Below are 27,492 nucleotides of genomic sequence, written 5' to 3' on the forward strand. Positions count from 1 at the left end.
ATCTGGGAAGCACAAATACATACACAAATACTCATCTTAATTTCATGCATTTTAATGCATCTGTTAATTCAACAACATTTACTGGATACATATTACAGCAGAGTATTAAGCATTAAAATTTAAATACTGTGGTCCGAAATTTCAAAATCATCCTACAGTAAGGGGAATAGATGCCTACAACTGTATCTTAAAAAAAAAAAAAATTTTTTTTTATACTATTCAGAAGGAAGTTCCAGAGAGAGAACAAGATGTCAGAGGAATAGGTGAAGGTGGAGTACATCTCTCTCCACAGATACATCAGGAATACACCCTCATAAACAAAAGTGCATGCAGAACACCAGCTGAGACCAGACTAGAGTACCTGACCAGCAGGAAAGAATATATAGACCCATGAAAAACTTGGTAGAATAAAGAAACTAGGGGAGAAAACAGGTGTTGTTAGTAGGACTGGACCTGTCCTCAGCAGGTGGGGGAACTGAAGCATGGGTCCGATCTTCACATCACATCGGGGCAATTGTCTGAGTCACAGGAGAACCATTTAAGGCTGAGACTGAAACAGATGATCTGTGGCAGGCTAAATGGAATGAGAATCAGACAGTCCTTGCAGCAGCCATACACAGCCCAGACAGGGACGTAGATCTCCTGGAAGGTGAAGCAGCTGGGAGCTGGAGTTTAGGGATTGTGAAGCAATCCCAGGAGAGGGCTGAATGTTTACTGCAGAGAGACAAATCAAGGGGATGTGAGAGAGGAGATTGTGGTGGGAAATGACTGTGGAGGAAAGCCGGGCAGCCATGGAAGCAAGGCGATACTGCTGAGTCATGTGTAGGGGGTGGAGCCATCACCACGGTCTCTCTTCCTCCACACGCCAGCATCAGCAGCTGAACAATAGAGAGGCTGGCTCATCAAACTCCTGACGAGCTAAACTACAGAGTAGGACCCCACCAGGGTGCTCCTTTAAATGACTGATGCCCAGAATTACAGAGTAAGACCCCAGCCAGCGGGGCCCCTCTATGTGCTTGACATGCTGAACAACAGAGAAGGACTCCAGGCAAGGGAGCCCTGTAAGTGCATGAACAAGCAGCCCTATGGAGAAAGCCTGGCCCAACAGGCCTTCTGATCATCAGCTACAAGAGGCTCAGAAAAATATTCTGATAGGGCCATAACTCCTGCAGGAGAGGCAGTCCATGTCCTTGCACACTTGGCACTACCAGGGTCCCCACAAGGCAGCTGCACCACCTTCACGTTCAGCTCTCCCTGGGGCAGAGATGCCACAGGCAAAAAATGTCTTGTGTTTTTGTGTGCAGGGTCGCTTTGGTAGTGTCCGACTCTTTGCGACCCTGTAGACTGTGGCCTGCCAGGCTTCTCTGTCAGGGAGGGGCGTTCTCCAGGCAAGAATACTGGAGTATATTGTCCAATACTGGTTGCCATATGCTTCTAGAGCACTATATTTCCTGTTGCCCTAGCCGCCAACTCCCCTGAGTACCTAGTACTGCCAGAATCCCTACAACCTAAGCAGCTGCACCACCTCCACACCTGGCCCTTGCAGAGGCAAACCCAAGTCCTCCAGGGAAGCCTCAGGAGCAAACCCCAGTGGACAGCCTACATGCAGAGGTGGAAATAAAACCACAGTTGAAACCCAGGGGCACTGTGACTAAGGAAGAAGACCCAAAACCTTCCCACCAGCTGTACAAGCTACAGATTAAATCCACACGGTCAACTAGGCAGACTCTGTGTCTATGGAATACATAAAAGGTCCCACAAAAGAAAACTCACTAGTTCTGACTGCTGCAGACATTGGAGGCAAGAACACATTGGAGTAGGACCAGATTAGAATCTGGGCTGCCCTGCAACAGGTCCAGAGATCAGCACATTGTTGGAGGGTGTCCTAGGGGGATGAGGTGGACTGTGACTCCCAGAAAGGGAAAGGACTCTGACAGCAGTGACTCAAGAAAAACATTTATTATTCTTATGTTTTGACTTGTTCCGTAGATTGTTTTGGATTCTTTTTCTTTTTTCCTCTTCCCTCCCTCTGTTGTAGTTGTCCATTTTATTGGCACTATGAAATCTAATGAAGATTTTGAGCTTTCTTTTTTCTTTTTATTCTCAGTCACATTTTTTATTGTTACAAACCTCTGCCTGTACGTTGGACTTTTGCACTTCTGGAAAATTTTCATTTCTTTTTTTTTTTTTTCCTGTTTTTGCTCTTTTAAAAAATTTTAATTTTTAAATCTATTATTATTTTTCTACATTTATTCTTTTGTTTGCTTTCCCTACTGTTCTTTTCCCATTGCAGTTAAACTTTAATGTATATAAATCTTCTTTATCTACCTCTATTTAAATTTGCATATTTATTCTTTCTTTCTTTTTTTTGCCTTTCCTTTCTTCTCAACATATTTTTAGTTTTATTTTCATTGCTTTATTCCCCAGTTGGCACTTTGCTTCAGTTTTGTTTTCTAGTTTGTGCTTTAGTTAGTTTTGTGCTAGTAGACATAATTTTTGGTTTCCTCTGTTCACCAGGTCAATCTATTATACTTTATATTTTTGGACTGTTTTGATTTTGTTTATGAGTGTATATGTATATGTGTATATTCAGTCAAACTTTTTATTGTTGCTATAAAACTCTGTATCTGCATTGAGCTTTTGCAGTTCTGTGAAGTTTTCCTTATTTTTTTCCTCTTTTTTTTTGTTCTTCTTTCTTTTTTTTCTTTTCTCATTATTATAATTTAACTTTTAATGTTTTTAAACCTGTTATATTTTTTCTACCTTATTTCCTTTGTTTACCTTTCCTACTGTTCTTGTCCCCTTGCAGTTAGTGTTTAATGTATATAAATCTTCATCTTCCTCTATTTAACTTTGTATACATATTCTTTCTTTATTTCCTCTACACATATTTGTTAGTTTTGTTTTCATTGCTTTATTCCCCACTTGACACCTTGCTTTAGTTTTGGTTTCCAGTATGCTTTAATTAGCTTTGTTCTAACTGGTAAATATAATTTTTTATTCCCTTTGTTTGCCAGGCCAATTTATTATACTTTATTTTTGTTGGGCTGCTTTGACTTTGCTCATGGATTCATATGTATATGTGTATTTTCCATTATTTTAATCATTATTTCCCTGATTTTGTACTGCCATTTGTCTGGTGTTCATCTTTGGTTTATTGTTTTTGGATATTTGTTTAAATCTCACTTAATGCCATAACAAACCACTTTCAGAATCTTCGTTCCTGAACAGAGATCAAGCCTTGAGCCTTTGGAGTGGGAGCACTGACTCCAAGACCCTGGACTACCAGAGAATTAACACTAGGAAGTATCAAATAGTGAGAACTCACACAAAGGAAACCACTTGAATACAAGACCTGGCATCACCCAACTACCAGTAGCACCTTGCACAGGATGCCTCATCTAAAAAACAAACAAGACAAAAATATAAACCCAATCATCAGCAGACAGAATTACCACATCATTCAGCCTTACCCATAAGAGGAAAAACAAACAAAAACTCAGCACAAATCTCACCCTATACAAAGCTGACACAAACCACTGGACCAAACTTAGGAGGGCAGAAACCAAGAAGAAGAAAGAATTCAACTTTGGAGCCTGGGAAAAGGAGACCTCAAACACAATAAGTTAAAAAAAAAATTAAAGGCAGAGAAATACTACACAAATGAAGGAACAAACTAAAAACACAGAAGTCCAAATAATTGAAAAGGAAATAGGCAAACTACCTGTAAAATAATTCAGAATAATGACAGTAAGTATGATCAAAAACCTTAAAAACAAAACGGATAAAATGTAAGAATCAATTAACAAAGACCTAGAAGAATTAAAGAATAAACATACAGAGACAAAAAACACAATTACTGAAGTTAAAAATACTCTGGAGGGAATCAATAGCAGGATATCTGAAGCAGAAGAATGAATCAGTGAGCTGGAAGATAAGATGGTAGAAATAACTTCTGAAGAGCAGAATAAAGTAAAAACAATGAAAAGAGCTGAGGATAGTCTCAGAGACCACTGGGACAATATCAAATACACCAACATTCGAATTTTAGAGGTCCCAGAAGAGAAAAAGAAAGAGTATGAGAAAAATTTTGAAGAGATTATAGTTAAAAATTTCCCCAACATGGAAAAGGAAATAGTCAATCAAGTCCAAGAGGGACAAAAAGTCCCATACAGGAAAAACCCAATGAGAAACATGCCAAGACACATACTAATCAAACTAACAAAGACTAAAAAAAAGAAAGAATACTAAAAGCAACAAGGGAGAAGCAACAGGTAACATACAAGGGAAACCACATACACTTAACATCTGATCTTTCAGCAGAAATTCTGCAGGCCAGAAGGGAATGGAAGGGTATATTTAAAGTACTGAAAGGGAAAAATCTACAACCAAGTTTACTGTTCCTGACAAGGATCTCATTCAAAATTGCTGCAGAAATCAAAAGCTTTTCAGATAACCAAAAGTTAAGAGAATTCAGTACCACCAAACTAGCTTTAAAACAAATGTTAAAGGGATTTAAATAGTCAAGAAATACAAGAGAAGAAAAAAGATCTACAAAATCAACTCCAAGCAATTAAGAAAATAGCAATCAGTTCAGTTTAGTTCAGTCGCTCAGTCGTGTCCAATTCCTTACGACCCAATGAATTGCAGCACACCAGGCCTCCCTGTTCATCACCATCTCCCGGAGATCACTCAGACTCACGTCCATCGAGTCAGTGATGCCATCGAGCCATCTCATCCTCGGTCGTCCCCTTCTCCTCCTGCCCCCAACCCCTCCCAGCAACAAAGTCTTTTCCAATGAGTCAACTCTTTGCATGAGGTGGTCAAAGTACTGGAGTTTCAGCTTTAGCATCATTCCTTCCAAAGAAATCCCAGGGCTGATCTCCTTCAGAATGGACTGGTTGGATCTCCTTGCAGTCCAAGGGACTCACAAGAGTCTTCTCCAACACCAAACTTCAAAAGCATCAGTTCTTCAGCACTCAGCCTTCTTCACAGTCCAAATCTCACATCCATACATGACTACTGGAAAAACCATAGCCTTGACTAGAAGGACATTAGTCGGCAAAGTAATGTCTCTGCTTTTGAATATACTATCTACATTGGTCATTACTTTTCTTCCAAGGAGTGAGCGTCTTTTAACTTCATGGCTGCAGTCACCATCTGCACAGATTTTGGAGCCCAAAAAATAAAGTCAGACACAGTTTCTACTGTTTCCCCATCTATTTCTCATGAAGTGATGGGACCAGATGCCATGATCTTCGTTTTCTGAATGTTGAGTTTTAAGCCAACTTTTTCACTCTCCTCATTCACTTTCATCAAGAGGCTTTTTAGTTCCTCTTCACTTTCTGCCATAAGAGTGGTGTCATCTGCATATCTGAGGTTATTGATATTTCTCATGGCAATCTTGATTCCAGTTTGTGTTTCTTCCAACCCAGCGCTTCTCATGAAGTACTCTGCATATAAGTTAAATAAGCAGGGTGACAATACACAGCCTTGACGTACTCCTTTTGCTATTTGGAACCAGTCTGTTGTTCCGTGTCCAGTTCTAACTGTTGCTTCCTGACCTGTATACAGATTTCTTAAGAGGCAGGTTAGGTGCTCTGGTACTCCAATCTCTTTCAGAATTTTCCACAGTTTATTGTGATCCACACAGTCAAAGGCTTTGGCATAGTCAAAAAGCAGAAATAGATGTTTTTCTGGAACTCTCTTGCTTTTTCCATGATCCAGTAGATGATGGCAATTTGATCGCTGGTTCCTCTGCCTTCTCGAAAACCAGCTTGAACATCAGGAAGTTAATGGTTAACGAATTGCTGAAGCCTGGCTTGGAGAATTTTGAGCACTACTTTACTAGCATGTGAGATGAGTGCAATTGTGCGGTAGTTTGAGCATTCTTTTGCATTGCCTTTCTTTGCAATTGGGATAAAAACTGACCTTTTCCAGTCCTGTGGCCACTGCTGAGTTTTCCAAATTTGCTGGCATATTGAGTAAAGCACTTTCACAGCATCATCTTTCAGGATTTAAAACAGCTCAACTGGAATTCTGTCACCTCTGCTAGCTTTTTTTGTAGTGATGCTTTCTCAGGGCCACTTGACTTCACATTCCAGGATGTCTGGCTCTAGATGAGTGATCACATCATCATGATTATCTTGGTCATGAGATCTTTTTGTACAGTTCTTCTGTGTATTCTTGCCACCTCTTCTTAATATCTTCTGCTTCAGTTAGGTCCAGACCATTTCTGTCCTTCATTGAGCCCATCTTTGCATGAAATGTTCCCTTGGTATCTCTAATTTTCTTGAGGAGATCTCTAGTCTTTCCCATTCTGTTCTTTTCCTCTATTTCTTTGCATTGATCACTGAAGAAGGCTTTCTTACCTCTTCTTGCTATTCTTTGGAACTATGCATTCAGATGCTTATATCTTTCCTTTTCTCCTTTGCTTTTTGCTTCTCTTCTTTTCACAGCTATTTGTAAGGCCTCACCAGACAGCCAGTTTGCTTTTTTGCATTTCTTTTCCATGGGGATGGTCTTGATCCCTGTCTCCTGTACAATGTCATGCACCTCTATCCATAGATCATCAGGCATTCTATCTATCAGATCTAGGCCCTTACATCTATTCCTCACTTCCACTGTATAATCATAAGGGATTTGATTTAGGTTATACCTGAATGGTCTAGCGATTTTCCCTACTTTCTTCAATTTAAGTCTGAATTTGGTAATAAGGAGTTCATGATCTGAGCCACAGTCAGTTCCTGGTCTTGTTTTTGTTGACTGTATAGAGCTTCTCCATCTTTGGCTGCAAAGAATATAATCAATCTGATTTCAGTGTTGACCATCTGGTGATGTCCATGTGTAGAGTCTTCTCCTGTCTTGTTGGAAGAGGGTGTTTGCTATGACCAGTGCATTTTCTTGCCAAAACTCTATTAGAGTTTGCCCTGCTTCATTCCACATTCCAGGGCCAAATTTACCTGTTACTCTAGGTGTTTCCTGACTTCCTAGTTTTGCATTCCAGTCCCCTATAATGAAAAGGACATCTTTTTTGGGTGTTACTTCTAAAAGATCTTGTAGGTATTCATAAAACCATTCAACTTCAGTTTCTTCAGCATTACTGGTTGGGGCATAGACTTGGATAAGTGTGATATTGAATGGTTTGCCTTGGAGATGAACAGAGATCATTCTGTCATTTTTGAGATTGCATCCAAGTACTGCATTTCAGACTCTTTTGTTGACCATGATGAATACTCCATTTCTTCTGAGGGATTCCTGCCTGCAGTAGTAGATATAATGGTCATCTGAATTAAATTCACCCATTCCAGTCCATTTTAGTTCGCTGATTCCTAAAATGTCAACGTTCACCTTTGCCATCTCTTGTTTGACAACTTCCAATTTTCCTTGATTCATGGACATGACATTCCAGGTTCCAATGCGATATTGCTCTTTACAGCATTGGATTTTGCTTCTATCATCAGTCACATCCACAGCTGGATATTGGTTTCACTTTGGCTCCATCCCTTCATTCTTTCTGGAGTTATTTCTCCACTGACCTCCAGTAGAATATTGGGTACCTACTGACCTGGGGAGTACCTCTTTCAGTATCCTATCATTTTGCCTTTTCATACTGTTCATGGGGTTCTCAAGGCAAGAATACTGAAGTGGCTTGCCATTCCCTTCTGCAGTGGATAGGAACATGTATATCAATAATTATTTTAAATGTAAATGGATTAAATGTTCCAACTAAAAGACATAGACTGGCTGAATGGATACAAAAACAAGACCCATATATATGCTGCCTCAAAGAAACCCACTTTAGACCCCAAGACACATATAGACTGAAAGTGAGAGGATTGAAAAAAATATTCCATGCAAATGGGAGGTAAAAGAAAGCTGGAATAGTAATTCTCATATCCGACAAATAGACTTTAAATAAAGAAGATTACAAGAGATAAGGAAGGACATTATGTAATGATCAAGGGATCAGTCCAAGAGGAAGACATAACAATTGTAAATGTCTATGCACCCAACATGGAAGCCTTTCAATACATAAGACAAACACTAACAGACATAAAAGGAGAAATTGACAGAAAACACAATAATAGTAGAAGACTTTAACACTCCACTCATATCAATGGACAGGTCATCAAAACAGAAAATTAATAAGGAAACATAAGTCTTAAATGATACATAAAATGAGATGGATCTCATAGATATCCTCAGGACATTCCATCCAAATGCAGAAGAATACACCTTTTCAAGTGCATGGGGAACATTCTCCAGGATAGACCACATCGTGGGTCACAAATCAAGCCTCAGTAAATTTAAGAAAATTGATATCATATCAAGCACCTTCTCTGACCACAGCACTATGAGATTAGATATCAATTATAGGGAAAAAAAGTGTAAGAAACACAAACACATGAGATTAAACAACACGTCTCTAAATAACCAACAGGTTACTGAAGAAATCAAAAGAGAAGTAAAAAAGATTTCTAGAAACAAATGACAATGAAAACATGATAAGTCAAAACCTATGGGATGCAGCAAAAGCAGTCCTAGGAGGGAAGTTTATAGCAATACAATCCTACCTCAAGAAACAAGAAAAACATTAAATAGACAATCTAACTTTATACCTAAAGCAACTGGAAAAAGAAGAACAAAAACAACCCAAAATTAGTAGAAGGAAAGAAATAATAAATATCTGAGCAGAAAAAATTAAAAAGAAATGAAAGAAAAATAGTAAAGATTAATAAACTTAAAAGCTGGTTCTTTGAGAAGATAAACAAAATTGATCTTTAGCCAGACTCATCAAGAGAAAAAGAGAATAATCAAATCAACAAAATTAGAAATGAAAAAGGCGAGGTTACAACATTCAATGAAGAAACACAAAAGATTATAAGAGATGATTATGAACAAGTATATGGCAATAAAATGAATAACCTGGAAGAAATGGACAGATTCTGATAAATATTCAATCTTCTAACACTGAAGAAATAGAAAAGGAAGAAAGGAAGAAATAGAAATTATGAACAATGTAATTACAAACACTGAAATTGAAACTGTGATCAAAAATATCCCCAAAAACAGAAGCCCAGGACCAGATGGCTTCACAGGAGAATTCTACCAATCATTTAGAGAAGAGCTAATGCCTATCCTTCTAAAACTCTTTCAAAAATTCACAGAGGAAGGAACACTTTCAAACTTATTCTACAAAGCCTCTATCACCCTGATACCAAAAGCAGACAAAGACAACACACAAAAAAGAAAGTTCAGTTCAGTTCAGTTCACTCAGTCATGTCCAATTCTTTGCCACCCCATGAATTACAGTGCGCTAGGCCTCCCTGTCCATCACCAACTCCCAGAGTTTACCCAAACTCATGTCCATTGAGTTGGTGATGCCATCCAGTTATCTCATCCTCTGTTGTCCCCTCCTCCTCCTGGCACTAATTCCTCCTGGCATCAGGGTCTTTTCCAATGAGTACTCTTCACATGAGGTGGCCAAAGTATTGGAGTTTCAGCCTAAGCATCAGTCCTTCCAATGAACACCCAGGACTGATCTCCTTTAGGATGGACTGGTTGGATCTCCTTGCAGTCCAAGGGACTCTCAAGAGTCTTCTCCAACACCATAGTTCAAAAGCATCAATTCTTTGGCACTCAGCTTTCTTAACAGTCCAACTCTCACATCCACACATGACCACTGGAAAAACCATAGCCTTGACTAGACCAAGCCTTGACCATAGCCTTGTAGTTCCCTACAGGAAACAAACAAACAAACAAACAAAAACTTCAGGCCAATATCACTGATGAATATAGATGCAAAAATCCTCAACAAAATTTTAGCAAACAGAATTCAGCAACACATCAAAAAGCTCATACACCATGATCAATTTGGGTTTAGTCCAGGAAAGCAAGGATTCTTCAACATAACCAAATCAATCAATGTGATACACCACATTAACAAACTGAAAGATAAAAACCATAGTATCGTCTCAAGAGATGCAGAAAAATCCTTTGACAAAATTCAGCACCCATTTATTATTAAAACTCTTCAAAAAATGGTCATAGAAGGAACCTACCTCAACATACTAAAGGCCATATATGATAAGCCTACAGCAAACATTATTCTCAATTGTGAAAAACTGAAAGCATTCTGTCTAAGATCAGGAATAAGACAAAGGTGTCCACTTTCACCACTATTACTCAACATAGTTCTGAAAGTCCTAGCTACAGCAATCAGAAAGAAATAGAAATAAAAGGAATCCAGGTTGGAAAAGACATAAAGCTCTCACTGTTTGCAGATGATATGATACTGTACATAGAAAACTCTAGAGATGGTATCAGAAAATTACCAGAGCTAATCAGTAAATTTAGCAAAGTTGCAGGATACAAAATTAATACAGAGAAATCACTTGCACTTCTATATACTAACAATGAAAAATCAGAAAGAGAAATTAAGGAATCAATCCCGTTCACCATTGCAACAAAAAGAATTAAATATATAGCAATAAACTTACCTAAGGAGTCAAAAGAACTGTACACAAAAAATTATAAGATGATGATGAAAGACATCAAAGATGACATAAACAGATGGAGAGCTATTCCGTGTTCCTGGGTAGGAAGAATCAATTTTGTGAAAATGACTATACTACCAAACACAATCTACAGATTCAATGTGATTCCTATCAAATTACCAATGGCATTTTTCACAGAACTAGAACAAAAAATCTCACAGTTCATATGGAAACACAAAAGAACCTGAATAGCCAAACTAGTCTTGAGAGAGAAGAATGTAGCTGGAGGAATCAATCTTCCTGACCTCAGATTATACTACAAAGCTACAGTCATCAAGACAGTGTGGTACCAGCACAAAAACAGAAATATAGAACAATGGAACAAGATAGAAAGCCCAGAAATAAACCCATGCACCTATGGGTACCTTATTTTTGACAAAAGAAGCAAAAATATACAATGGGGCAAAAATAGCCTCTTCAATAAATTATGCTGGGGAAACTGGACAGCTACTTGTAAAAGAATGAAATTAGAACACTTCCTAACACTATACACAAAGAAAAGCTCAAAATGGATTAAAGACCTAAAGGTAAGACTGGAAACTTAAAAAATCTTAGAGGAAAACATAAGCAGAACACTTGATGATATAAATCAAAGCAAGATCCTCTATGAACCACCTCCTAGAGTAATGGAAATAAAAACAAAAGTATACAAATGGGACCTGATCAAACTTAGAAGCTTTTGCATAGCAAAGGAAACTATAAGAAAGGTGAAAAGACAATCCTCAAAATTGGAGAAAATAATAGCAAATGAAACAACTGACAAAGGTTTAATTTAAAAAATATATCAGCAGCTCATACAACTCCAAGCCAGAAAAACAAACAACCCAATCAAAAAGTGGGAAAAAGACTTAGACATTTCTCCAAAGAAGACGTACAGATGGCTAACAAACACATGAAAAGATGTTAAACATTGCTCATTATTAGAGAAAAGCAAATCAAAACCACAATGAGATATCACCTGACACCAGTCAGAATGGCCATCATAAAAAAAAAAAAATCTACAAATAATAAATGCTAGAGAGGGTGTGGAGAAAGGAGAACACTCTTGCACTGTTGGTAGGAATATAAATTGATACAGCCACTATGGAAGACGGTATGGAGATTTCATTTAAAACTAGGAATGAAACCACCATATGACCCAGCAATCCCACTCCTAGGCATATACCCTGAGGAAACCAAAATTGAGACACATGTATCCCATTGTTCACTGCAGCACTATTTACAATAGCTAGAACATGGAAGCAACCTAGATGCCCATCAACAGATGAATGGATAAAGAAGTTGTGGTATATATACACAATGGAATATTACTCAGCCATAAGAAGGAATGCATTTGATTCTGTTCTGATGAGGTGGATGAACTTGGAACCTATTATACAGAGTTAAGTGAGTCAGAAAGAAAAAGATAAATATCATATTTTAATGCACATATGTGGAATCTAGAAAAATGGTACTGAAGAATTTATTTACAGGGCAGCAATTGAGAAACAGACATAGAGAATAGAGTCATGGATATAGGGAGAGGGGAGGAGAGGGTGAGATGTACAGAGAGTAACATGGAAACTTACATTACCATATATAAAATAGATAGCCAATAGGAATGTGTTTTATGTCTCAGGAAACTCCAACAGGAGCTCTGTATCAACCTAGAGGGGTAGGATGGGGAGGGGTATTGGGAGGGAGGTTCTAAAGGGAGGGAATATATGTATACCTGTGGCTGATTCATGTTGAGGTTTGACAGAAAACAACAAAATTCTGTAAAGCAAGTATCCTTAAATTAAAAAAAAAATTAATTAAAAAAAAAGAAAGTTCCAAATTAAGTGTCATTGCTGTTTTGAGAAAGAAAAACACTTCTGGATGGAAAGTCAGTTAGGGAGTCATAAGGTGCATAATATTTATGCTGGGCCTTCTTTAAGAGCAGTCAATGTTTGATTAGAAATTTGAATAGAAACCTGAAAAGTTGAAATGACCACGATGCACTAAGAACCCTTTCAAAAAGCATTAACACAATTCATTTTTTTGCTTTTTATATATAAAGTGAACAGTGAATTTGTGCAGTCACAAAACAAAAGCTCAGAGATTATATTAATTAATGCATCTGATAATTTTAATTGCTATTGATATACAACAAATTAAAAATATTGTTATGATTATATATTAACTGTAATTAAATAATGCTGTAATAATCATGGAAATGTTTGGTTTTCGTTTTAGTTATTCAATTACATGAAGGCAAATACTTTTTATCATGAGGTAAATCATGGAATATAGTCCACAAATACTTATTAGATGAATAAATAAGTGAATGGGCCATTTTTCCTTCTCTTGAATATTGATTGAGTAGTTGATCTGGAGTATAAAAGTCTTTGGAGAACTTGGAAAGTGATTGTTGAAATTTAAATGTGACTGAGATAATTTAAACTAATAAAAACTATTTCAGAGCTTTGAGTATCTTCCTAAGGAGAGTGTATTTCTTCATAACAATGTTATGTTTTCATGAAAATTGATTAGATCTCTTAAATATAAGCAGAAACAAACAAACAAAAAACAGGTTGAAATAAAGTGTATCACAAAAAGGTTAAGAATTCCAGAGAATTATAGCTACATAAAATAGATGGCTATGGAAAATTCTTTAAGAGATGGGAATACCAGCCCACTTGACCTGCCTTCTGAGAAATCTGTATGCAGGTCAAGAAGCAACAGTTGGAACTGGACATGGAACAACAGACTGGTAAATAGGAAAAGAAGTACATTAAGACTTGTATATATATCCTTCTAAAAGAACTACATGTTTCAAGGAATGTCATATAAGTTGTCTGAAGTATCAAGTGGCACTAAAAGATCAGGACTGTAAATTACACAGTGATCTTTCTGTATTGATTAACTTCAGAATTTATGAGTAGAAATAAATATCTTAGTTGTTTTGTTTGCTGGAATAACAAATTTCCAATACATTTAGCTGAAATTCACTTGGTAAATCTATAGCAATATTAAATAAATCAGACTTTCTTGGAACCCTTATTGTGGATAATTTCTGTACGTAAAGATCAAAAGGCAATATACAAACCGGCCCATCCCCTAAGTTAGTCAGCTTATTTATACCTTGTAAAGGGAACACTAACTGGTAACTATATCTGGGCATTTTGGGAGTTATGTATTAGAAGGTCATTCTAAGAATTCATCTGTGTGTTAGAGGAGTCCTGATTACCTCACCATTCCCATAATTTAGATAGACAATTTAGATGATCATCTATACTTTAATATTACATAAATCAAAGGAATGTGTCTAGAACATACAACTGTTTTACAGAATCTTTTATATTGTCAAATATATATGCCAATAATTTTTTTGTGAAAATATTTGCTTATTTACTTATTTTTGGCTGTGTCTGTTCTTATTTGCAACACACAGGATCTTTGTTGTAGAATTTGGGATTTTTACTTGTGGCATGCAAAATCCTGTTTGCTGTCTGTGAGATCTGATTCCCTGACCAAGGATCAAATGCAGGCCCCCAGCATTGGGAGTACAGAGTCTTAGCCACTGGACCACCAAAGAAGTCCTACCAATAAGTTTTAACCAAACAAATATCTTTGATTATTAGATTTATTACTTTTTTGTATTATAAAAATAATTGAGTATCCTTTTATATAAAAAGCTTAGTAAGTGTATTATTATTCTTTCAGAAGTCTTAGAATCTCAAAGGATACATATGTTAAGTTTACTGATATACATGGCCAAATTGCTTAAAGAGAGGATATAATACTAAAAACAGTAGAATGGAAGAGCGTTCTTTAAACTACGTAAATAACTAACCTTTCTAAATAATGAGTTTTGGCTGATTGAAGAGAAATAGGTCTTTATTTTTAATATACAGTATATTTTTGCTGCTAAGATTTATATCGTGCCATGTTTATTGGCAATTTATATCTACTATTTTACAAATGACCTACCCATGTACATTTTTGAATCGTTAGTTCTTATTACTATTGTCATTGTTTATGTCTGTATATGTTATTGATTTGTAATGTATTATTTATTAAGAAGATTAACTGATTAATGTTACAAACATTTAATCTTAGTTTATCATTTTCTTAGGATATATTTAAAATATTGAATTTTTTTTTTTTAATTTTTTAAATCTTTAATTCTTACATGCATTCCCAAACATGAACCCCCCTCCCACCTTTGGCTAAAGGCAAAAAAAAAAAAAAAAAAAAGATTTTGCATAATTAAAAAAAAAATATTGAATTTCAACTGGATAAACGAAATGACAAATTCTTAAGGAATGGTTCAAACAGTGACTATTTATCATTATTTGGATAACTACTCCATTGAGGGTAACTTATCCATAAGATTTAAATATCATAGATTTCTGTTTGGGGCACAGAGATCAAATTAGCCATTATTGATGATCAAATTAGCTAAATGATTACTTGTCTCCATTACACAAACTTCCATAGCCCTATTTGAAGAATGGCTATGTAACTAAAGAAGAACACTTGAAGAAAATATTTAGATCAAAATCACTAATTTGGAACCAGATTTTAGAATATGGGTAAACAGTAAAAATGTGAAGTGGATATGAATTACATGCTACATTTGATATATGGGTCCAAAATAAATGAGTCACTTCTGGAACTGGATTGCTAATTTTCTTCAAACAAAACTCTCCACCTTAAATGACCTCATTTCAATTAACATTAGGCTTTCTTTACTATTCCATGCACATTTATCTTAAAGCAACTCTAAGTAAAAATTTTATAGGTACAAATGTGTATAATAATGGAAATAAGAAAGTAAACAAACATAGATATATGTATATATATACTTAGAATTAAACTACTGCAATATTTTATAATCTGCCTTTAGCCCTACTTTCTGATTAATAAGTTGGAAACTTTAGTGCCAGCCTTATATGTCCTCCTCACTCTATTCTCTCCACCTGTTATCAAATCATGCCATCACTGTCTTCTAAAACATTTCCCAATCTTTAATTTCTCTCCTTCTTATTATAAGGAACTAACACCACATCCCCTTTTCTGCCTGGATTAATTCATCAGCTTCAAACATGATTCCCTCCTTCTTGTTTGAATGTTCTTGATGGTATAGCACCTTACAGTAAGATCTTCTTCAGACAATTCTGTTCTGGTTGATCTCTTGAGCTTCATGTGGTTTTCTCTAGTCCTTAGGATAAAATCCAAACATTTTAAAGTAGTTATAAGTCCTTCTAGATCTTGCCCTGCTTTTGTCAGGATGATGTTTCCCAATATTCTCCCTGTATTTTTACATCCCAAACACACAGAGTATCTTTCATTTCCTCAAATGTGCCATTATTTTTCTTATCTGTGTTCTTCCAGAAAAAAAAAAAAAAAGACCTTGAGGAAGTAATTTGAATGTTAATGGTTTATTTTCGAGGTGATACTAGGCAGCCAATTCAGCTGAGTTAATTTTTAAATTACTATCATGAGTAACTGACCAGGGCCTATGGGACACTGTGTCGTATACACTCTATAAGAATTCTCATCCAAGTGGTGAGGAGATGGAGTATTTATCTACCATCTCCCATCCTAATTTTTATGAACTTCTTATAAGGCTCTGTTAAGGGAGGTCATCCAGAAGACATGACCACAAATGACCCAGGGACCAGTCTTGGACAACTGGAAGCTTCCCATCCTTCTCCCTCTCCTTAGAATGTGCATTGCAATTTTCTCACTCACTTCCAGAAGCTTCCCCAAATATATAACTCTGAGATAGAAATATGATCTTAATATTATCTGGAGGGTATATATTTGACAGAACCCAGTTAAGTACTATATATACATTTTAGTGATTTGGCAGGAAGTTGTAGAGATCTATTTATTTTTGGCCATCTAAGACAACTCTCAGTAAGTTCCCTTGCTAATTAAAACTGCACCTAACATTTGGAGTAATTTGCCTCTCATTTTGGCCTCTCTTGCCTTCTGAATATGGGGGTTGGTTTCAGCTTACACTTGGGAAGCTCCAGGGTTGCAAAGCAATGATTGGTGAGCCTGACAAGATGCCAAATAAATGACTTATGGGCTAGAGGCATCCTTGCAGGAAATCCCAAGTTGTCCACTGACATCTGTGTGGGTAGGGATGACTCTTGTGTTAGTGCTTGTGAACTGCTTTGTGAGTACAGGGATTCCTTAAAGGTGCCAACTGCTTTAATGCATCTGTTTAAGGAACTGTGCATAGAGCACTGTGACAAAGAAGTGAAACACTGATTGTTGCAGAGAGCTGGCCTCTAATGCAGGCAGTTCAACTGGACACATGCCCAACTAAAGGTTGAGAACTAATTTATAAAGTTAAGAGATCTGCAGTTAGAGAAAGACATGCAATTGTCCAACACTCTGCTAGCTTCTAGGCTAGGAAACAAGGTGGAAAAGCAAGATTACAAATTTGAGAGTTTAGAGGGATGTTCTCCAAAGCTAGGAGGGCACAAAGTGCTGGGATTAAGATCTAGACACTTGTCAGAAAATCTGATTAGCATACTAAGAGATGAAATCTCTGGGGAAGTGATAAGAATGAAGAGGGGGTCTTTGTAACGATTGTTGAGAAAACAGGGAAAATGTCCCTTGCGGTCCCACTCCTAATACGAGGGAAAATTTAAATAGTGATTACTTCAAAATGTTTATGACAAAACATATATTCTTTCTCTGTCTCATGAAGGTACAAATCTCATGTCTCTGAAATGTACACAGCCCAGGAGATAACCAAAATATTGCCTACAGAGACTAAAGGAAAAAAAAAAAAAACAAAGGTGTAGGGGGAGGAGGAGAGGCTTTTTAAAACACAGACTTGCTATAGAAGTTTCCTGACTCAAAAATCTAGTCCATAGACTCTGTGAAATCACAAATATCAAGAAAAAGATTTAGTCCTGTGAGTGGCTGATTCACTGCTAAATAATAGTATGTGGAACTCTGCTTAATGTTACGTGGAAGCCAGGATGGGAGGGAAGATTGGGGGAGGATGGTGGATACATCTATATGTTTGGCTAAGTTCCTTCACTGTTCCCCTGAACTATCACAACATTGTTACTCAGCTATACCCCAATACAAAATAGAAAGTTAAAAAACAAAACAAAACAGCTATAGGATTCTGTTTGTGTCTCTCTATATGACCAACCTAGATAGCATATTCAAAAGCAGAGACATTACTTTGCTGACTAAGGTCCTTCTAGTCAAGGCTATGATTTTTCCAATAGTCATGTATGGATGTGAGAGTTGGACTGTGAAGAAAGCTGAGCACTGAAGAATTGATGCTTTTGAACTGTGGTGTTGGAGAAGACTCTTGCGAGTCCCTTGGACTGCAAGGAGATCCAACCAGTCCATTCTGAAGGAGATCAGCCCTGGGATTTCTTTGGAAGGAATGATGGTAAAGTTGAAATTCCAGTACTTTGGCTACCTCATGCGAAGAGCTGACTCATTGGAAAATACTTTGATGCTGGGAGGGGTTCGGGGCAGGAGGAGAAGGGGACGACAGAGGAAGAGATGGCTGGATGGCATCACTGACTTGATGGATGTGAATCTGAGTGAACTCTGGGAGTTGGTGATGGACAGGGAGGCCTGGCGTGCTGTGATTCATGGGGTCGCAAAGAGCCAGACACAACTGAGCGACTGAACTGAACTGATACCTGTCTGATTCTGGGAGGAATTGGGGGCAGGAGGAGAAGGGGATGGCAGAGGATGAGATGGCTGGATGGCATCACCAACTTGACGGATGTGAGTTTGAGTGAACTCTGGGAGATGGTGATGGATAGCGAGGCCTGGCGTGCTGTGATTCATTGGGTCGCAAAGAGTCGGACATGACTGAGTGACTGGACTGAACTGGACTGATACATGTTTATGCGTGTCTATAGATGCATGTTGCATATGTGTGATGTTTTTCTACCTTCAAAGGGTATTATCAAAATTGCCTTTTAAAAAAGCCAAGCATTTTACAAAACGACTAGAAATACTAAAGCTGAAGGAAAATGACTGTACGTGAAAGATACATAGTAGTATCTTCATATACCCTGACCCCACATGGCTTATTCATGGTCGTTCACCTCTCAGCTTTCCAGTGTCCAAGCCATAGATTTAATCTCTTTAGAACCGTCTGTCAGTGGAGAGGGTTGAAGACCAGGGCACAGTGTAATCACCTGCCAAAGTGTTCTGAGCTCACCCCATCAGCTGCTGCTGTTTTTCACTTTCTGAGAAGCTCCATTTGGAGAAGCATTGTGCGCTGCTAGAGACTGTTGCTTTATAGAGGTATATTCAGATTCTTTCCCCTTCCAGGACTGGAACTAAAGTCCTAGGGGCACTCCCTCCTGTTTCTCTGCCATAGGCCTTGACCTGTACCTCCTGAAGTCACAGACACATCTAACTCAAAAGCCGTGCTTGGAAGATGTTTTTATTTGTTATTTTCTTTTCCTTTTCAAATGTGGCTTGCTGCTCTTACTCCCAGACCTATAGCTGGCTTTTTTTTTTTTTTTTAACCAGAGACATTGACATTGAAGTACCCAGGTGAGATGACATGTTGGAATATTTCATGTGAAGATGGGCACGTTTAAGGACAGAAATGGTATGGACCTAACAGAAGCAGATGATATTAAGAGGTGGCAAGAATACATAGAAGAACTATACAAAAAAAAAAAAAAAAGACCTTAATGACCCAGATAACCACAATGGTGTGATCACTCACCTAGAGCTAGACATCTTGGAGTGGGAAGTCAAGTGGGCCTTAGAAAGCATCACTTTGAATAAAGCTAGTAGAAGTAATGGAATTCCAGCTGAGCTATTTCGAATTCTAAAAGATGATGCTGTTAAAATGCTGCATTCAGTATGCCTGCAAATTTGGAAAAATAAGTAGTGGCCACAGGACTGGAAAAGATCAGTTTTCATTCCAATCCCAAAGAAAGTAAATGCCTAACAATGTTCAAACCACCGTACAATTTCACTCACTTTGTATACTAGCAAAGAAATGCTCAAAATTCCCCCAGCCAGGCTTCAACAGTACATGAACTGAGAAATTCCAGATGTTCAAGCTGAGTTTAGAAAAGGCAGAGGAACCAGAGATCAAATTGCCAACATCCATTGGATAATAGAACATGCAAAAGAGTTCAGGAAAACATCTACTTCTGCTTCATTGACTAAGCTAAAGCCTACAAAACTGTAGAAAATTCTTAAAGAGATGGGAATACCAGACCACCTTCTCTGCCTCCTAAGAAACCTGTATTCAGGTCAAGAAGCAACAATTAGAACTGGACATGGGAACAATGGACTGACTCCAAATTGAGAAAGGAGTACCTCAAGATTCTATTGTGAAGCTGCTTATTTAACTTATATGAAGAGTACATCATGAGAAATGCCAGGCTGGATGAAGCACAAGCTGGAATCAAGATTGCCAGGAGAAATATTAATAACCTCAGATATGCAGATGACACCACCCTTATGGCAGAAAGTGAAGAAGAACTAAGGAGCCTCTTGATGAAAGTGAAAGAGGAGAGTGAAAAAGTTGGCTTAGAGCTCAACATTCAGAAAACTAAGATCATGGCATATGGTCCCATCACTTCACGGCAAATAGATGGGGAAACAGTGGAAACAATGGCTGACTTTATTTTTCTGGGTTCCAAAATCACTGCAGATGGTGACTGTAGCCATGAAATTAAAAGATGCTTGCTCCCTGGATGAAAGTCTATGACCAACTTAGACAGCATATTAAAAAGCAGAGACATTATTGGGATGGATGTGACAGTTGGAGTATAAAGAAGGTGAAGCACCAAAGAATTGATGCCTTTGAATTGTGGTGTTGGAGAAGACTCTTGAGAGTCCCTTGGACTGCAAAGAGATAAAACCAGTCAATCCTAAAGGAAATCAACCCTGAATATTCATTGGAAGGACTGATGCTAAAACTGAAGCTACAAAACTGGCCACCTGATGCAAAGAATGGACTTACTGGAAAATACCCCAATGTCAGGAAAGATTGAAAGCAGGAGAAGGAGATAACAGAGAATGAGATGTTTGGATGGCATCACTGACTCAATGGACATGAGCTTTAGCAAGCTCTTGGAGATGGTAAAGGGGAGGGAAGCCTGGTTGCCTGCTGCAGTCCATGGGGTCACAAAGAGTTGGACATGACTGAGTGACTGAACAACAACAAAGTTCCCCATCCACTCCATATCCTTGGAATGTGTATCTAATTTGTCTTTTTTGGTCCCAGAAACTGCTCCAAGGATGCCTTGAGATAGCAATATGGTGTTTTGAGCCAACTGATCGTATATGTGACTGAACCTAGTTAAGGCCTCTATTTAAACTTTTAGGTTTGGCAGCATGTATAGAGATTCCTTGGCTTGTGGCCTCCCAAGACAATCTAGTAAGTTCCCTTGCTTGTTAAGCTTCCCACCTACCTATGGTGTGGTCTGCCTCATTCTTTGGTCTCTCCTGCCCTTTACATAGACAGGCTGGTTTCAGATTACACCAGGGAGGTTTCTGGGTTTTAGATGAAACAGGCTCCCTGGCAACCAACTCTGGCCTGGCCTGAGTGTGGACCAAACCCAGGCCAACTTATACATTAAGAAGTACCTATTGCCTATGATAATTTTAGAGGCCTTTAGAAATTTTAATTTCTTTTAAATTCTAAGAAAAAATAAATACAATACAGCATAAATTATATTTGTGACCCCATGGACTGTAGCCTACCAGGCTCCTCCATCCATGGGATTTTCCAGGCAAGAATACTGGAGTGGGTTGCCATTTCCTTCTCCAGGGGATCTTCCCCACCCAGGGATTGAAACCAGGTCTCCCGCATTGTAGGCAGACACTTTACTGTCTGAGCCAGCAGGGAAATCCATATCAACACATAAAGTATATAAAATTTCAAAAAATGAAGTCATAAAATATTTTTAATATATTTTTCTGAAGGAAAGGGCTTACGAGGGCCAATTAATCTAGGACCCACAGAAGTTGTAATATGACCTTAGGATAAGCAGGGTTTTACAGGCAAAAAGTCTTCAGGCAATTATGGATGCATAAAACAAGACTTTACAGCATCTGCTACGGAGTATTTACAACTGTTAAAATATTTGTTCTTTCTGAAACAATGACTTTGTGTCATTTTCTCCATATACTATCCCTGAAATTGTCCCCTGATATACATTCTCACAAATGCTTCTGATAAATTCTATCCTTTTACTCAATTTCAGGTTTAAAAGTCACTGCCTCTGGAATGCACTCTCAGATCCCATGTCTGGATTAGATACAGTTTTTATGTACTTTGAGATCTCCTTGTATTTCCCCTATAACTGTGATTTTTGCATTGGGGTTTTGTGATTATTTGCAATCCTCCCCTCTACTAGAGTATATATTCTGTGAGGATATGATTCATTTTTACACATATTAATCATGCAACCACAGTGACTAGCACAAAGTAGGGAAAAGCTTTTGAAAATTAGCTTTTGAAAATTTAAACTGATTGTGTGTGTGTGTGTGTGTGTGTACTCAGATGCTCAGTAGTCTCTGGTTCTTTGTGGCCCCAGGGACTGTAGCCCACCAGGCTCCTCTGTTCATGGGATTCTCCTGGCAAGAATACTGGTGCAGGTTCCCATTTCCTCCTCCAGGAAATCTTCCCTACCCAGGGATCAAACCTGAGTCTCCTGCATTACAAATGGATTTTTCACCAGCCGAGCCACCAGGGAAACCCAAAGATAGTGTGTGCTTAGTCATTCAGTCTTGTCTGACTCTTTGTGACCCCATGAACTGTAGCCCACCAGGCTCCTCTGTTCATGGGGATTCTCCAGGCAGAAATATTGGAGTGAGTTGCCATGCCCTCCTCCCAGAGATCATCTCAACCCAGGGATTGAACCTGGGTCTCCTGCACTGCAGGCAGATTCTTTACCATCTGAACCACCAGGGAAGTCCAAAGACAGTGTAGTGGATCATATTATGACAAGTTGGATAAGGCTGAGCACTGTTTTCCAGAATCATTTTCCCTGTACACAGCTGGGTGAGAGTTAGCCAAAGGTCAACAATGCATGAGATTTGGCAGAAGGAAATCAGAAACCATTACTCTGAAAAAATTGTCACAATCAGCCAAAATGACAGACAGAAATGCCCAACTACTCCTCACTCTTCTCTGTTTTACGTTCAGCTGGCCATGCTAACCAAGAATGGACTCAAGCCCAACATTAAGAACTTGGCTGAGAACCTGCAGCAGCAATAGCTAAACACAGGGATACATTCCTCAGAAGTGTCAGTCTCAATAGAGTTTCGTGGAAGTCTTCTCTTCCTAGTCCCTCTCTGGTGTTCAAAGGCACTTGGCTTCTTGCTTTAGACATACTGGTTATTGATTCTCCCACTCCCAACTACTGCCTGTGTTATGTCAAATTTTTGTAATAAATCCGTTATAAGATGAATGTAGGAATTGCTTCTACTCCCTGATTTCTGACAGTGTCTCTACAGAATTTAATTGCATGGATGTACACTATGTTGGGCTTCCCAGTAGGTAAACTATCTGCCTGCAATGTAGAAGACACAGGAGATGCAGGTTCAATTGGGAAGATCCCCTGGAGGAGGACATGGCCACCCACTCCAGTGTTCTTGCCTGGAGAATCCCATGGACAGAGGAGCCTGGTGGGCTACAGTCCATAGTGTTGCAAAGAATTGACATGACACAAGCAACTGAGGACAATGTGTACATCACAATATGTTAAGCTATATATATTTAATTGATTGATTCTCCCCTTTTCAGTTTTACCACAGTGATGAATAATCTCACTTATGAATATGTTTTATCATCATGAATATTTTACAGTTTTGACTATTTAATTCTTCAGGCTATTGGATCCCTTTCCATCATGTTTCTTACTCTCTTTGGTGACCATTATTGAAAAGGGATTGGAAGAGTTGTTCACACTCTGTTTTTACAAATTCTCATGTCACCAGATGTCATTGTGAACATCTTCTGTTAGTGGTGGCCGCAGCATAACTACTAGAGAATTAAGTAGCAAATGGCAAGTATTCTCTCAGTACAAAATGAGGCCCTAGAACACTGTTGCTGGATCTACTGAGAATGTAAGAAAAATCTGTGACGCCTAACACAATCCTGAACTTGAATACCTAAAAAGGTTGAGACCAGGCTGAAATAACTTTCTAGATGAATTTTCCCTCTGAGCTTCCCTGCTGCCTTGAGGAATGTGAGGGTCTCAGGGTTTTGTGAAGGAAGTCTTTCTCTTCTCCTTATGTCTAGTGAAATAAACTTTTTCAGAGGGCTACATAAAAATTTTATATTTACCACCAGGGATCTTTTTTGGGGACTGGGGAAGGATAAAAAAGATGAAAGTAATGCTAATTGACCCACATACAAAAGACTTGGTAATGACTTGGGCCTGGAAAGGCCTATGAAGTGGTGTAGTGGAGGGAGAAGAGGTGGCTGTTGGGCAGAAGCTATGCATGATGGACACAAGTAAGGACGCAGGCCACTTTATAGACTGCGATGCAGGAGACCAGGTTTTGATCCCTAGATCAGGAAGATCCCCTGGAAAAGGGAATGACTACCCACTCCAGTATTCTTGCCTGGAGAATTCCATGGGCAGAGGAGCCTGGAGAACTACAGTCCATGGGCTCACAAAGAGTGGGACACAACTGAATGACTAACACTTTATAGAGAGCCCACAGGAATCCTCTCCAAAGGGACTTTGTCCAAGAATCACTTGGAGGTATGATAGGGCTCCCGTGAAAAGAGTTGTGTTGACTAGATTGTATGATGCCAGAAACAGGGGCTGGAATAAAATAAGCCAGAGAAAAATCCATCACAGAAATTTTGGATAGATGTTCCCAGTAAGAAAATCTCTGAGAAACCCACAGAAACATTCATAAGAGAAAAGGTCACCTTTCAAATCCACCATTTGCAATATGCCCCAATACCTGATTATATATGTACTAGTAAAATGACTTCTTTTTAGTCCCTTTTGCACAGCTATGAAACCTGAGGGATCAGAAATAACAGCTGAGAGGTTGGGACATAAATATAAGAGAAAGAGGTATCATCTAAAAGAAAGTACAGAAGAGGTTTACTAGGCCCTTGCTATACCACTGCAGGCTCTTCAGACTCAAGCTGTTCCATGTTTTGGGAAATGTCTTAACTACATATGATGCTCAGAATTTCCTTACTGGACCATACTGCATATTCAGTACAGTTCAGTTAATTTCAGTCACTGAGTCATGTCTGACTCTTTGCAACCCTATGGACTGCAGCACACCAGGCCTCACTGGCCATCACCAACTCCAAGAATTACTCAAACTCATGTCCATTGAATCAGTGATGCCATCCAACTATCTCATCCTCTGTCGTTCCCTTCTCTTCCTGCCTTAAATCTTTCCCAGCATCAGGGGCTTTTCCAATGAGTCAGTTCTTCGCATCAGGTAGCCAAAGTTTTAGAGTTTCAGTTTTAGCATCAGTCCTGCCAAAGGATATTCAGGACTCAATTCCTTTAGGATGGACTGGTTGGATCTCCTTGCAGGCCAAGGGACTCTCAAGAGTTTTCTCCAACACCACAATTCAAAAGCATCAATTTTTTGGTGCTCAGCTTTCTTTACAATCTAGCTCTTGCATCTGTACATGACTACTGGAAAAACCATAGCTTTGACTAGAGGGACCTTTGTTGTCAAAGTAATGTCTCTGCTTTTTAATATGCTCTCTAGGTTTATCATAGCTTTTCTTCTGAGGAGCAAGAGTCTTTTAATTTCATGGCTGCAGTAACTGTCTGCAGTGATTTGGGACCCCAAATAAATAAAGTCTCTCACTATTCCATTGTTTCCTCATCTATTTGCCATGAAGCCATGGGACTAGATGCCATGATCTTAGGTTTCTGAATGTTGAGTTTTAAGCCAAATGTTTTGCTCTCCTCTTTCACTTTCATCAAGTGGCTCTTTAGTTCTTCTTCACTTTCTGCCATAAGGGTGGCGTCATCTGCATATCTGAGGTTATTGCTATTTCTCCTGGCAATCTTGATTCCAACTTGTGCTTCATCCAGCCCAGTATTTCTCTTGATGTGATCTGCATATAAGTTAAATAAGTAGGGTGACAATATACAGCTTTGATGTACTCCTTTCCTGATTTGGAACTAGTCTACTATTCCATGTCCAGTTCTAACTGTTGCTTCTTGACCTGCATACAGATTTCTCAGGAGGCAGGTCAGGGGATCTGGTATTCCCATCTCCTCCAGAATTTTCTACAGATTGTTGTGATCCACACAGTCAAAGGCTTTGGCATAGTCAATAAAGCAGAAATAGATGTTTTTCTGGAACTCTTTTGCTTTTTTGATGATCCAGTGGATGTTGGCAATTTGATCTCTGGTTCCTCTGCCTTTTCTAAATCCAGCTTGAACATCCAGAAGTTCATGGTTTACATACTGTTCAAGCCTGGCTTGGAGAATTTTGAGCATTACTTTGCTAGTGTGTGAGATGAGTGGAATTATGCAGTAGTTTGAGCCTTCTTTGGCATTACCCTTTCTTTGAGACTGAAATGAAAACTAACATTTTCTGGTCCTGTGGCCACTGCTGAGTTTTCCAAATTTGCTGGCATATTGAGTGCAGCACTTTCAGAGCATCATCTTTCAGGATTTGAAATAGCTCAACTGGAATTCCATCAGCTCCACTTGCTTTGTTCGTAGTGATGCTTCCTAAGGTCCACTTGACTTTGCATTCCAGGATGTCTGGCTCTAGGTGAGTGATCACACCATCGTGATTATCTGGGTTGTGAAGATCTTTTCACCTTATCAGAGCCTACCCCAAAATCAGTTTACAGAGTCATTCTCATTGTTAGATAAACTAGCTTGTAGATGTAATTGGGAATGCACTAAATTTAAACTTTTAACTTACTTCCATGTGTAAATTTATGAAAATCCATGGTAAGTTTCAATTTGTTTTTTTAGATGAATTGATTAAATTATCAGAAAATAAAGTACAATATAACGTTAGAGTGTCAGTTAGCACAAGAAGAGAATACTTATGCATAGGATGTTAAGACTTCTCAAAGTCTATAGAGATCTTCCTGGCAGTTGCTCAAAAGGCCGTTTTCAAGTATGAAGGACAGCAATATTTACTCCTAATGAGTTTTCATTTGTCTTGCTATGGCATGGGACTTAAGATCTCAAAACAACTGGGCCACTGTGACTTAATATATCATTTTCTCTTGTTTTCCATGTAACATAGTGTTGCATTTACATAGTGCCATGTCAAACTTCATAAATCAACCTGTGTGACAGAAGATAAACAGTCACATAGCAAAAAGCATGTGGACAAATGCTTGAGCTCACAAGTCACAGCTCACTGAGCAGCCTTCCCCAAAGTGTCCACCTCAACTCGTCTCAGCGACTTGTCTAGAACGTGCAGTGTTTTTCATCTTTCCTTTCACCAAGTTCACCCAGGCTGATGACATGCAGTCAAAGCTTCAGAAACAAATCAATGAATACCTTACTTTCCAAGGTCTTTGTTCTCTTCTGGCAATTGGTAACAGCGGATCCAGCATCTTAAGAATAGTGTGGCATGACAAAGCCACATGTAGATTTTGTTTCAGCGCTTGCTGAAAAGGATCTAGCATGATTTTTCTGTGTCAGTATGAAATATCTTTCACTGGTATATTACAAAAACAGCACCATTTTCAGCCATTGTATAATTAGTCCTTAGGAAATGGCAAAGGGAAATATTATGCAAATATAAAATCACCACATAAATTTCTGACTTGATATGAAAACAGCAATTTGATTAAAACACCTGAGTCACAGAGGGGGAAAGAGATAGTGGTCAAAATTTGTTGCATCAGATGGATTAATATGGATATTTGTCCACTGAGATAAAACAAGTGAGAGTGTTAGTCGCTCAGTTGTGTTGTGTCCTGCTGTTTGTGATCCCATGGGCTGTAGCCCACCAGGCT

The sequence above is a fragment of the Ovis canadensis genome, chromosome 1 (genome assembly GCF_042477335.2).
Source record: "Ovis canadensis isolate MfBH-ARS-UI-01 breed Bighorn chromosome 1, ARS-UI_OviCan_v2, whole genome shotgun sequence".
NCBI classification, from domain to species: Eukaryota; Metazoa; Chordata; class Mammalia; order Artiodactyla; family Bovidae; genus Ovis; species Ovis canadensis.